The sequence below is a fragment of the Pelophylax lessonae genome (assembly GCF_965119305.1).
Source record: "Pelophylax lessonae genome assembly, chromosome: 4".
Taxonomy (NCBI): domain Eukaryota; kingdom Metazoa; phylum Chordata; class Amphibia; order Anura; family Ranidae; genus Pelophylax; species Pelophylax lessonae.
In genome coordinates this window covers 387,178,030-387,191,262 of record NC_138771.1, presented here as the reverse complement: position 1 = coordinate 387,191,262, position 13,233 = coordinate 387,178,030, and the positions used below count along the sequence as shown (strand labels likewise).

Here is a 13,233-nt window from a genome sequence, read left to right as displayed (position 1 = left end):
GGTCAATATCCCAGGCGTTTAATTGGCTTGATGCTATACTCTAATTACAAAGTGTTCCTTTCATTGTTTTTGAGGTGTGTGTGTGTGTGTGAGAGAGAGAGATAGATTATATTACAGTATCTCACAAAAGTGAGTACACCCCTCACATTTTTGTAAATATTTTTTATTATATCTTTTCACGTGACAATACTGAAGAAATGACACTTTGCTACAATGTAAAGTAGTGAGGGTACAGTTTGTATCACAATGCAAATTTGCTGTCCCCTCAAAATAACTCACACATATATTACACATATATATAACCCTCTTGGGCATGGAGTTCACCGGAGCCTCACAGGTTGCCACTGGAGTCCACTTCCACTCTTCCATGACGACATCACAGAGCTGGTGGATGTTAGAGACCTTGCGCTCCTCCACTTTTCGTTTGAGGATGCTTCGCAGTTGCTAAATAGGGTTTAGGTCTGGAGACATGCTTGGCCAGTCCATCCCCTTTACCCTCTGCTTCTTTAGCAAGGCAGTGGTCGTCTTGGAGGTGTGTTTGGGGTCGTTATGTTGGAATATTGCCCTGCGGCCCAGTCTCCGAGGGGAGGGGATCATGCGCTACTTCAGTATGTCACAGTACATGTTGGCATTCATGGTTCCCTCAATGAACTGTAACTCCCCAGTGCCGGAAGCTCTAATGCAGCCACAGACCATGACACTCCCACCACCATGCTTGACTGTAGGCAAGACACACTTGTCTTTGTACTCCTCACCTGGTTGCCACCACACACGCTCTTGACAACATCTAAACCAAATAAGTTTATCTTGGTCTCATTAGACCACAGGACATGGTTCCAGTAATCCATGTCCTTAGTCTGATCGTCTTCAGCAAACTGTTTACGGGCTTTCTTGTGCATAGTCTTTAGAAGAGGCTTCCTTCTGGTATGACAGCCATGCAGACCAGTTTGATGCAGTGTGTGCCCCGTATGGTTTGAGCACTGACAGGCTGACCCCCCCCCCCCCCCTTCACCCCCTTCAGTCTCTGCAGCAATGCTGGCAGCACTCATACATCTATTTCCAGAAGACAACCTCTGGATATGACGCAGAGCACGTGCATTCAACTTCTTTGACCATGGCGAGGCCTGTTCTGAGTGGAACCTGTCCTATTAAACCGCTGTATGGTCTTGGCCACCGTGCTACAGCTCAGTTTCAGGGTCTTGGCAATCTTATTATAGCCTAGGCCATCTTTATGCAGAGCAACATTTCCTATATTTCAGATCCTCAGAGTTCTTTGCCCATGAGGTGCCATGTTGAATTTCCAGTGACCAGTATGAGAGAGTGGGAGCAATAACACTAAATTTAACACACCTGCTCCCCATTCGCACCTGAGACCTTGTAACACTAATGAATCACCTGACACCGGGGAGGGGAAAATGGCTAATTGGGTGTACTCACTTTTGTTGCCAGCGGTTTAGGCATTAATGGCTGTGTGTGTTATTTTGAGGGGACAGCAAATTTACACTTATACAAGCTGTACACTCACTACTTTACATTGTAGCAAAGTGTCATTTCTTCAGTGTTGTCACATGAAAAGTCATAATAAGATACTTACAAAAATGTGAGGGGTGTACTCACTCTTGTGAGATATTGTATGTGTGTGTATGTATGTATGTATGTATGTATGTATGTGTGTGTATATATATATATATATATATATATATATATATATATATATGTGTGTGTATGTATATATGTGATATATAATTTATTGTGATATTTGGGGGGATCGCTCCAAGGGATCACGTGCACAAGCCAGGTAAACTTAAGCAAGGTTTATTTTCTTCCATAACAGAAATAAAGCTTCCAGCAGCAAACGGTTCAGAAAATAGGCATAAGTTAAAAGTCCGCTTAACTTCAGCATAAAATGGTAACTTATAATATAATACCGGCTTTTGGCAGGGGTTTTACCCCAGGTATGTTGTCCCAAGCAGCAGCTTGTCTCCAGCCACCATGCAGCATACAAACACACTTGTTTTAGCAGCTCAGTCTCCCAGGTGTATGTCCAGCTCCTACTCTCCACACCCACTGACACTACTTCCTGTCTTTAAGAGCTGGTCTCTCTGTTCCTTCCTGAGATCCCATACTTCCCTTAAAGGGACCACAGCCCAAATATTGGTGCAATGTAACACCCATCCAGGACCCAACCTCTATGACCTCCACATATCCCCCCCTCTGCCTCAACGCGGAGGTGTTGGAGGCACCATCGGACACCATACAATGCACTCAGGAGAGCGCATCGGCATTCTGATGCTGTCTCCCGGGCCGATGCTCTACCATAAAATTGAATTCCTGGAGCAACAGAAACCACCTCGTCACCCTGGCATTGGTCTGCTTGTTTTGTCGCATCCAGGTCAACGGGGCATGGTAGGACACCAGGCGAATCTTCCTACCCAGCAGGAAGTAGCGCAGAGAGTCTAGTGCCCACTTGATGGCGAGACACTCCCACTCCACCACAGCATAGTTTCTCTCTGCCGCTGTCAGTTTCCTACTGAGAAAAACTACGGGGTGCTGTTCCCCATTGATCACTTGCGACAAGACAGCACCCAGTCCAGCATTTGAGGCATCCGTCTGTACTACAAATTCCTTATAAAAATCCAGCGCTACTAGCACTGGATGCTCACACAATGCGGTTTTAAGCTTCTGAAAGGCTTCCTCTGCCTCTGTATTCCACGTTATCATCACGGACTTCCTCCCTTTTTGTCAAGTCCGTCAATGGGGCTGCAATAGTAGCAAAGTTGGGGACGAACCTTCGATAGTAACCGACTATGCCCAGAAAGGCCCTGACCTGTTTTTTTGTTAGGGGGCGGGGCCAGCTCTGGATGGCTTCTACCTTGTTCATCTGAGGCTTTACCAGTCCCCTACCCACAATGTACCCCAGGTACTTCACTTCCTCCATCCCAACAGCTGACTTCTCTGGATTTAGGGTAAACCCTGCTCTTTTCAAAGAGTCTAGGACGGCCTGGACCCGAGATAGATGGGACTCCCAATCAGTACTGAAAATGACGATGTCATCCAGATATACCGAGGCGTATCGTCCAGGGGGCCGTAATGTTTTGTCCATAGATCTTTGAAACGTGGCTGGGGCAGAGTGTAAACCAAACGGCATTCTTTTATATTGCCAGTGGCCTTCTGGAGTGGAAAAAGCTGTTTTTTCCCTGGCTTCCTTGGCGAGGGGAACCTGCCAATACCCTTTTGTAAGGTCTAGTGTGGTAATGTACCGGGCGGACCCAGCCTCTCAATCAATTAGTCTACCTGGGGCATCGGATATGCGTCAAATTTTGAGACTTCATTAAGTTTTCTGAAATCATTGCAAAAACGTGCCGTTGGATTTTGGTACCAGAACGATAGGACTTGACCATTCACTCTGCGATTCCTCAATGATGTCAAGTTCCAACATTCTTTTTACCTCTTCAGACACCGCTTTCCTATATGCTTCTGGGATGCGATAGAGCTTTAAGCGGATTTCTACATTGGGCTCTGTAACAATGTCATGCTCAGTTATGTTGGTTAGACCTGGCAATCCTGAAAACTTTTCTTTATTTTTCTGCAGAAATTCTCTCACTTGTTGGCTTTGGCACTTAGTTAGGGTGGCAGCAACATGCACTAGCTCAACTCCTGCAGGGTCCTCTACAGTGACCCCTACCACAGCGAATACCTGATCTCTGTCTCTCCAGGGTTATAGCAAATTCACGTGGTAGATTTGGTAGGGTTTCCTCTTCCCAGGTTGATGTACCCTGTAATTCACATCACCAACTTTTTCCACCACCTCAAATGGACCCTGCCACCTGGCCAAGAATCTGCTTTCTACTGTGGGTATTAACACAGCTACCCGGTCTCCTACCTGGAACTGTCTTATCCTGGCGGACCGGTTATACATCCTCCTTTGGGCACCCTGTTCCCTTACCAACGGCATTACTTTTGCCACCCTCTCTCTCATTTGGGAAATATGCTCCACCACAGTTTTGTGTGGTGAGGACTCGCTTTCCCATGTTTCCTTCACCATATCCAGCAATCCGCGGGGTCTTCGCTCATACATTAGTTCAAATGGCGAAAAACCTGTGGAGGTCTGCGGAACCTCCCGGATGGCAAATAAGGCCAGGAGCAACATGTCCCAATCTTTGCCATCCCTCTGGACCACTCTTTATAGCATGGATTTTAAGGTCTTATTAAACCTCTCAACAAGGCCATCTGTCTGCAGGTGATAGACGGACGTTTGCAACTGTTTGATCTGCAAAAGTTTGCAGAGGTCCGCCATCACCTTTTGACATAAACGGGGTGCCCTGATTCGTCAGGATCTCTTTGGGCAGCCCAGTGCGTGAAAACATATGAAACAACTCTCGGGCAATAGCCTTAGAGGTTGTTTTCCGTAATGGGACTGTCTCCGGATACCTGGTTGCATAGTCTACTACTAATATATATTGGTGTCCCCTCACAGATTTTACTAAAGGCCCCACCAGGTCCATAGCAATCCGCTCAAACGGCATCTCTATTATAGGCAAGGGAACTAACTGTTTCCTATAGTGTGACACTGGGGCTGTTAACTGATATGTGGGGCAGGAGGCACAGTACCTCTTTACCTCCGCCTTCACGCCTGGCCAGTAAAATCGGTCAGTTATTCTGGCCTCTGTTTTCTCCGCCCCCAGGTGTCCGCCTAATGCGTCCATTGTGAGCTAAATCGAGGAGCCTTCACCGATACGACTGGGGAACCAGCAACTGTTCAATAATTTCCCCTCGGCTTTCAGTCACTCGATAGAGCTAATCCCCAATGAACGCAAAGTGCGGAAACTTTTGTTCTGCCCCTGGTATTTGTGGGACTCCATTCACCACTGAAATCTGTTCTCGGCATTGATTAAAGAGGGATCCTGTAACTGGGCGGAGCTAAATGCCCCCTTGGATATGTCCAGGTCTGGGTACACTGGTCTGGGGGAAACTTCCCCTTCAGCCTCCCCAAGGGGAATCTGCAGTGGGGAGAGTTCCTCCTCATCTTCCCCCAACATGACCTGTAACAGAGTCTCCCCCCCTCCCCCCTCAGGGGTCAACTCGGGCTTGAGGCCTGAAACACGAATGTCATCAATCATTTCAACATTTTCTAGTATACCACAACCACCCCTAGGTGTTTCAAAGCTAACGGGGTGTGTTGTGGGCAGTTATGGACCGGACCCCTGAGACTTTAGCCCTTCAGGCCCCACTGTCTCTAGTTCTCTTGGCCGTCCAGGTAGTCCACTCTGCACCTGGTTCCATAGTTCAAGGAATAGTGGACAATCCTGCCCCACTATGATATCGTGGATTAAGTTTACCACCCCTACTTCCTGTGTCACTGAGGTGCAGCCATAAGAAACAGTCACAGGTGCCAAGGGGTACTCCCTGGTATCCCCATGGATACATACTACCCGAAGAGTCTTACTCACAGGGCCGATCAATCTCCCAATCACTCTAGCGTGGACCAGTGTCACCATACTCCCGGAGTACAGTAATGCCTTGGCAGGAAGATGGTTCACCCAAATCTCGCTTTCAAACTGTCCTGCTGTTAGATCGAGATGGGTGGTACATGCTAGTTGGGCATAGGAGACTCTCCTGCCCACCCCACATTCCATGGACTCCTCCTGAAGTGGGCACTGTGCCCGGGTATGGCCCCAGGATCAGCAACGCCAACACTGTATGTCTCCCATTCGGTTGCCAGGGGTCGATCTCCGTGGATCTGGCGAAACTGAGGCAGGGATGCAGGTTCCCGGGTCTGGTAGGGCTGCCCTCCTGGATGCTGCAGCTGGCTGTCCTGCCCTTGATGTGGGTTCCCGTCGCTTGGCAGGTCGGAGCAGATCCTCCACCACGGTATACCTTTCAACCAATTCCGTCAACTGTTGCAGGGTCTCCATGGCTTACCCAGCGTTGAAGGTCATCCGGCAGGGACCGCAGGTACCTGTCCATCACCACCCGTTCCAGAATTTGTGGGCCAGACAACTTTTCTGGCTGCAGCCATGTTTTGACCAGCTGCACCAGTTCATGCATCTGAGACCTCGGTGGGCGGTCAGGTTGGTACTTCCAGCAATGCACCCTTTGGGCCCTAACAGCTGTAGTCCCCCCCCTAGGCGGGCCAGGATCTCAGCCTTCAGCCGCTCATAGTCTTTGATGTGTTCCGTCGAAAGATCAAAGTAAGCCTTTTGCGGGTCACTGGTAAGGACGGGGGCGATGATGCCAGCCCATTGGTCACGGGGCCATCCCTCTCGCTCCGCTATCCTTTAAAAAGTAAACAGAAAGGCTTCTACATCATCATTTGGAGTCAGTTTCTGTAAAACATGGCTGGCTCTCATGGTTATTTGGTTGCCAGGGCCAACAGCTACTTGCTTTCATCCTTGAGCTAGATGCTGTACTGCCTCCCTTAAGGCCGCCACCTGTGTTTGTGTAGCCTCCTGCTGGGCTGTAAGATGGGTGACCAGCAAGCGGGTAGTCTCCTGCTGAGCTGCTATAGCCTCCTCATGGCGAAGGTCGGCTTTTTCGGTTTAAATGCGCTGCCGGCATCTGAAACACCAGTTGTGATATTTGGGGTGATAGCTCCAAGGTTTACGTGCACAAGTCGGGTAAACTTAAACAAGAAGTGGTTTATTTTCTTCCATAACAGAAATAAAGCTTCCAGCAGCAAACAGTTCAGAAAATAGGCATAACTTAAAAGTCCACTTAACTTCAGCATAAAATGGTAACTTATAATATAATACCGGCTTTTGGCAGGGGTTTTACCCCAGGTATGTCATCCCAAGCAGCAGCTTGTCTCCAGCCACCATGCAGCATACAAACACACTTGTTTTAGCAGCTCAGTCTCCCGGGTGTATGTCCAGCTCCTACTCTCCACACTACTCTCCACACCCACTGACACTACTTCCTGTCTTTAAGAGCTGGTCTCTCTGGGAGTGGGCTTAACCCTTGCCTTCCTGAGATCCCATACTTCCCTTAAAGGGAACACAGCCCAAATATTGGTGCAATGTAACACCCATCCAGGACCCAACCTCTATGACCTCCACTATATATATATATATATATATATATATATATATATATATATATATATATATATATATATATATATATATATATATATATATATATATATATATTACGCACACTTTTTTTTTTGTCCAGAGAGAGGGGGGGGGGGAACCTACAGCTTACTTGTTGTGATCAGCTCTCAAAAGCTGTGTACTAATGATCAGATTATTGTATGATCGCTTCAAAAGCTGTATTTTCCAGCCGATTTTCTGATCGTGTGTACTAGGCTTTAGAGCAACCCCTGCATCCTCAGAGGACTAAATGCCTGTTAAACCTGCCTCTGCATTCTGTTTTAACAAATAATTATTTCAAGCACCCTGGAGCCACTACTCCTTCAGGAACTGGTGAGTTACCATCTTCACCTAAAATGTAAGGAAGGGACTTCATGACTGTGCACTGCCCTCAGTTTCTATTCCAGTAGTGGAATGCAGAGAACACCTACAAAATACACAAACCATAGACCTTCCTGGACGTGCTCTTCCCTTACCTAATCACAATTAATATGACCCTTAACAGCTCGAGGCCCAGTTGGCCCAGATCCTACACAAGGAACTTTTCACCTGAAGTTTTATGGATTTTTTTTTGTAGTTCTGTATTCGTGACTAGTTCACAGCCTGATTTGTACTCCAGTATGTGGCTTGCACGAACCTTTCCTTACAAATGTATTTCTGTTCTGTGTAGTGTGCTAATACAGTATATCCACTCAATGTGTTACTGTTATACTTTACCAGCTCACCTGCCTCCTGCTTAGTGGACTCTCAACCCCAGAACCTGCTCCCCCACAGGGTACCTGAACTTCAGGCCCAATGGAATAGCACAGTTAGTGCAAGCTTTATACCGACTTCCACATGTCGGAAAAGCTATTCCTACATATAGCGCCACATATGAGACAGTGAGAGGAGAGGAGGAACCGCATACCATCCCATCCATCCCACCATTGGAGAGCCATGGGAGGATCCATATTAGCCTTGGGGGCTATATAAGCGTAAGTGGTCTTGGTGCCATAAGGCATACGAGACCCACTCTATTTGGTTTACCCAATCTTATCTTACCACGGTGGAGAGGAACCTGAGCCACATTTATCTCACATATATACCCACACTGAGCACTTGCACCTTGAATATACTGGATGAGCATATTTTCACAAGGAATATATATATATTTTTGAACTTTGTCGCTACAGTCACTTCATATGGACTTGATTTAACCATTTGAGCCACGTGCACTTTTTTATTAAGGCACCACAATTGATAGAATATTTTATCCACTATTTGCACTATTGTATTGGAGTATTATTATTTAACCCATTGAGGAATAGATGTGTGATATATATGGTTGAGCAAACCCGAACTGTAAAGTTCGGGTTCGTACTGGACTTTAGGGTTTTTGGTACCCGGACGCGAACCTGAACAATTTACTGTATGTTCGGTATCGAGTTCGGTGTTCGGTAATTTAATGGTGCGTTTAAAAAAGCTGCAGGGCAGCCAATCAACAAGTGTTTAACTCATGTGCCCTTAGAAGCCATCACAGCCAAGCCTACTAATGGCATGGCTGTGATTGGCCAGTGCAGCATGTGGATAAACAAAGAAAGAAGAAAGTTGCGCTCAATACATTAACTGACGTAAAGGCTGCCAGTACAATAGTATAATCAAACCATAAAGCAATTGTGTTCAAGTACAGCGCCACATAGAAAAAAATAATAACCTAAAGGTAAAGGAAATAAACAAAGTCCAAAAAGTCCATCTAAGGCTGAAACTCAGGTGCAGAGAAACATACACATAGATTCCAACACCATTCGTGCAGATACACTCCTGACGATCACCACGTGCATGAATAAGGTGGTCTCCTTACCAGAAATGTAGACCCTTTGTTCCTGCAAGCCAGCCACCCATAAGAGGGTGACACCAATCCAGCCACCCACCACAGTGTTCCTGCAAGCCAGCCACCCACCACAGTGTTCCTGCAAGGCAGCCACCCATAAGAGGGTGACACCAATCCAGCCACCCACCACAGTGTTCCTGCAAGCCAGCCACCACAGTGTTCCTGCAGGCCAGCCACCCATAAGAGGGTGACGCCAATCCAGCCAGCCACCACAGTGTTCCTGCAAGTCAGCTACCCATAAGAGGGTGACACCAATCCAGCCAGCCACCACAGTGTTCCTGCAAGCCAGTCACCCATAACAGGGTGACACCAAGCAAGCCAACCAGGCACCACAGAGCCTGTTCCTGAAAGCCAGCCACCCACTCCAGTGTTCCTGCAAGCCAGCCACCCATAAGAGGGTGACACCAATCCAGCCAGCCACCACAGTGTTCCTGCAAGCCAGCCACCCATAACAGGGTGACACCAAGCAAGCCAACCAGGCACCACAGAGCCTGTTCCTGAAAGACAACTGGTTGTCACTGATAACCAGCCATTTACAATGGTGTCTGACTCAGGATTTAAGCAGTTGATGTCCATGCTTGAGCCAAGCTACACACTGAAGAGTGAGAAGTATTATCAAACCAAAATGCTGGCAAAGCTACACCAAAAGGTAGTTGACAAAGTAAAGGCTATGCTGCAACCAGAGAATGCTGGCAACTCGCTCTCATTCACGACGGACTGCTGGTCACAAACCGAGTCCGAGTCACTACTCATTCTTACTTGCCACTTTATTGACAGCGGATGGACAAAAAGGCAATTGGTGTTGAATACAAAAGTGATGCAAGGATCCCACACAGCTGAGTACAGTAGAGAAACGTTTCTAGGCATGCTTGAAGAATGGGGAATCGGCAAAGACCGAGTGATGCGTGCGCAACTTAGAGACAGTGGGGCAAACATGCCTAAAGGAGTGAGGCTTGCTGATACGTCAGACCTCTATGTCATGGCACACAACAGCCTCCAACTTTCAAATGATGGTCTGTCAAGCCAAAGAGCTTTGCTTGATATGTTTTGAGAAGCATGAAGAGATTAAACATGTTGTGCTTGCAAGTCTTTTGAATCCTCGATACAAGAACCATGCTTTCTCTTCCGATGATGTATTGGCTAAGGCGAAACAATGGCTGACAGAAGATATGGAGGTGCAGGAGGTTCCTGCCCAAAAGAAAAGTCCAGAACTTTACTTTTATGAAGAGCAGCATGCTAAAAAAAACAGACAAATGTCCAAAAATACGTCAACAAACAGAAGACAATCTGCTTCGTCTAATTGATCAGGACATTTTCTGTGTTTTATTGGGGCCTCTCTTTAGTTTAGGAGATATTAATTGTACCTACAGGTAAGCCTAATTATAGGCTTACCCGGGGCTTTTTTTCAGCGGGAACGCAGGGGAACACAGTTCTGGCACCTCCAGCACTGAATGTATGTAATGGCAAGGCGTGCTGGGGTGTGCTACAGGATCTATTGATGCTGGCTGCTGGGGATCTATTGTCATTGGAGGGGATCTTTTTTTGCCTGAGGGAGGGGAGGTCTGTTGTTGCTGTGGGGGATCTATTGTTGCTGGATGTGGCTCTTCTGTTGCTGGGGGTCAGCTGTTGCTGGGAGGGATCTGGAGAGTCTATTGATGCTGGCTGCGGGGAAGGATCTATTTTTGCTGCCGTGGGTTTATTATTGCTGGGGGGGGGATTTTGTTTCAGGAGGTCTGTTGTTCCTGGAGGGATCTATTTTACTGCTTTTCTTGTTATCGTTAACAAATTCCATACAAATTACTTTATACTACAAATGTTACTTGGTTCTATATTCTCTGAAAGGGGCAGTACTGGGAGGTGGGTGGGGGTTGGAACCAAGGAACGATGCTCAAAGGTTGGCAGGGGCAGAGACCAGGGGATACTCAGAAAGGAGGAGTTCCTGCACCTATTCTCTGAGAAAAAAAGCCCTGGGCTTACCTGTAGGTAAAAGTGTCAAAAAGTGGGATACTACCACTTTAACAGGTGACCATGGACATGCTGAAATGTTCTGCTTTCTGCATTATAATATTGTTCTACTTAACTGGGAGTATTGAAAAGAGTATTGTCCACTCCACTCCATTCCAATCCACTGTCTAGCTGTTGTACCTTTTTTTTTTTTTCTAGCAGTTTTGCACTGACTGCTGTAGTTGCAGTGAGTACCCTACTGCAGAAGTAGTCCACTGACTCCAATCCACTGTCTATCTGTTGCCTAGCTTTCTTCTAGCAGTTTTGCACTGACTGCTGTAGTGGCAGTGAGTGCCCTACTGCAGAGGTAGTCCGCTGAGTGACTCCAATCCACTGTCTAGCTGTTGCCTAGCTTTTTTCCAGCAGTTTTGCACTGACTGAACTTCATTAGTTGCAGTCAGTGCCTTACTGCAGAGGGTAGTCCTCCACGGACTCCAGTCCAGTCAATCCACTGTGACATGAGTAGCTGTTGCCTTGCTCTTTTTCTATCAGTTTTGCACTGACTGCACTGCATTAGTTGCAGGCAGTGCCTTACTGCAGAGGTAGTCCTCCTTCACTGACTCCAGTCCATCCAATCCACTGTATGTGTATTTTGTGTAGCTGTTGTTGCCTAGTTTTTTTCTAGCTATTTTGCACTGACTGCACTGCAGTAACATATTGCAGTGTGTGAGTCCACTATTGCAGCACTTTTATCATAAAAGTGCTGCAGTAGTGGACTCACACACTGCAATATGTTACTGCAGTGCAGTCAGTTTTATGCATTAATGCACAATCAGGATGTGAAATGCAAAGCAGTGTCCCTGGAATTGAAGTTTTCATATCAGTTTTTATGCAGTTAACCACTTGCCGACCGCCGCAAGTACATTTACTGCGGCGGTCAGCCCCTCCTGGGCAAAGTGACGTAGCACTACGTCGTTCGGCCAGGAGCCTGTAGGGGGCGAGCGTGTGCCACCGGAGGCGCGCTCCCGCCCCCGCTCGTTCACTGAGGTCCCCGCGCGAGTGACCGGCGGCTCCAATGTCCGCCGGCCACTCGCGATCTCCCGCTGGAGAGGGAGAAAGGCAGGCGGCTAATGTAAACAAAGCCGCCTGTCATTCTCCCTGGTGTAACAGCAGAGATCATACAATCCTGCTATGTAGGATCGTATGTCTCTGTGGTTACATCAAAAGCCACGCCCCTCTACAGTTATAAGCACACCCCTAGGGACACACTTAACCCCTTGATCTCTAATAAAGTTAACCCCTTCCCTGCCAGTGTCATTTTTACAGTAACAGTAGCACTGATTACTGTAGTAATGTCACTGGTACTCCCAAAAGTGTCAAAAATGTTAGTCAGGGGTCCAATCTGTCCGCCGCAATGTCGCAGTCCCGCAAAAAAATTGTAGATCGCCGCCATTACTAGTTAAAGCGGTAGTATCCTGCTGTTTTTTACTTTTACCTATAGGTAAGTCTATAATAAGGCTTCCCTGTAAGTACAATTAATATCTCCTAAACCGGCACGGTTTAGAAGATATTTGCAGTGCATGCAGCCGCTCACGAGAGCTGCGCATGCGCTCTGAAGGTCCGTCGGACCTTCAGCTTCCCTTGTCGGGAGCTTGCCGGAAAAACGTCATTGCGGCTCTGGCCAATCACAGCGCCGGAGCCGCCGAACCCAGAAGAGACGCCGAGGGATCATGGCAGCGCCCGCAGCTATGTCTGGGGGTCCGTGTCGGGGCTTCGTTCTAAGGTAAGTAATACATAATGAGCTAGTTTTCGATGCATACTAGCTCATTATGCATTTGTCTTGCAGGTTTTTTTTTTTTTTTTTTTTTCATTTGTGTTTTTGAGTTTACAACCACTTTAAAAAAGAAAAACAATAAAAATGACATAAATCTTTCCCTTAGTTAGTAAACGCAATAACTTTTGCGCAAACCAATCAAAATACGCCCATTGCGTTTTTTTTTTTTTTTTACCAAAAATATGTAGCAGAAAAAAATTGGCCTAAAATGTTAAAACATTTTGATTTTTACATTTTTTGGGGCAATTTCATATAAAAAAATGTGAAAAATATTGTTATTTTTTCAAATTTGACACTATTTTTTTGTTTATAGCGCAAAAAGTAAAAATCGCACAGGTGATCAAATACCACCAAAAGAAAGCTCTGTTTGTGGGAAAAAAAAGAACTCCAATTTCATTTGGGTACAGCGTCGCACGACCGGGCAATTGTCCGTTAAAGTCACGCAGTGCCGAATCGCAAAATAGGCCCTGGTCTTTGAGCAGCCAAATCCTCCA

At 46.7% G+C, this 13,233-nt stretch overlaps 1 protein-coding gene across 1 annotated transcript in view; it reads left to right on the top strand.

Moving 5' to 3' along the window:
• The window catches only part of LOC309554127 (A disintegrin and metalloproteinase with thrombospondin motifs 2-like), a gene marked incomplete at its 5' end in the record, with an annotated part of 1,497,034 nt that overhangs the window by 65,981 nt on the left and 1,417,820 nt on the right, over nt 1-13,233 (top strand). The gene's annotated exons all lie outside the window — the stretch shown is intronic.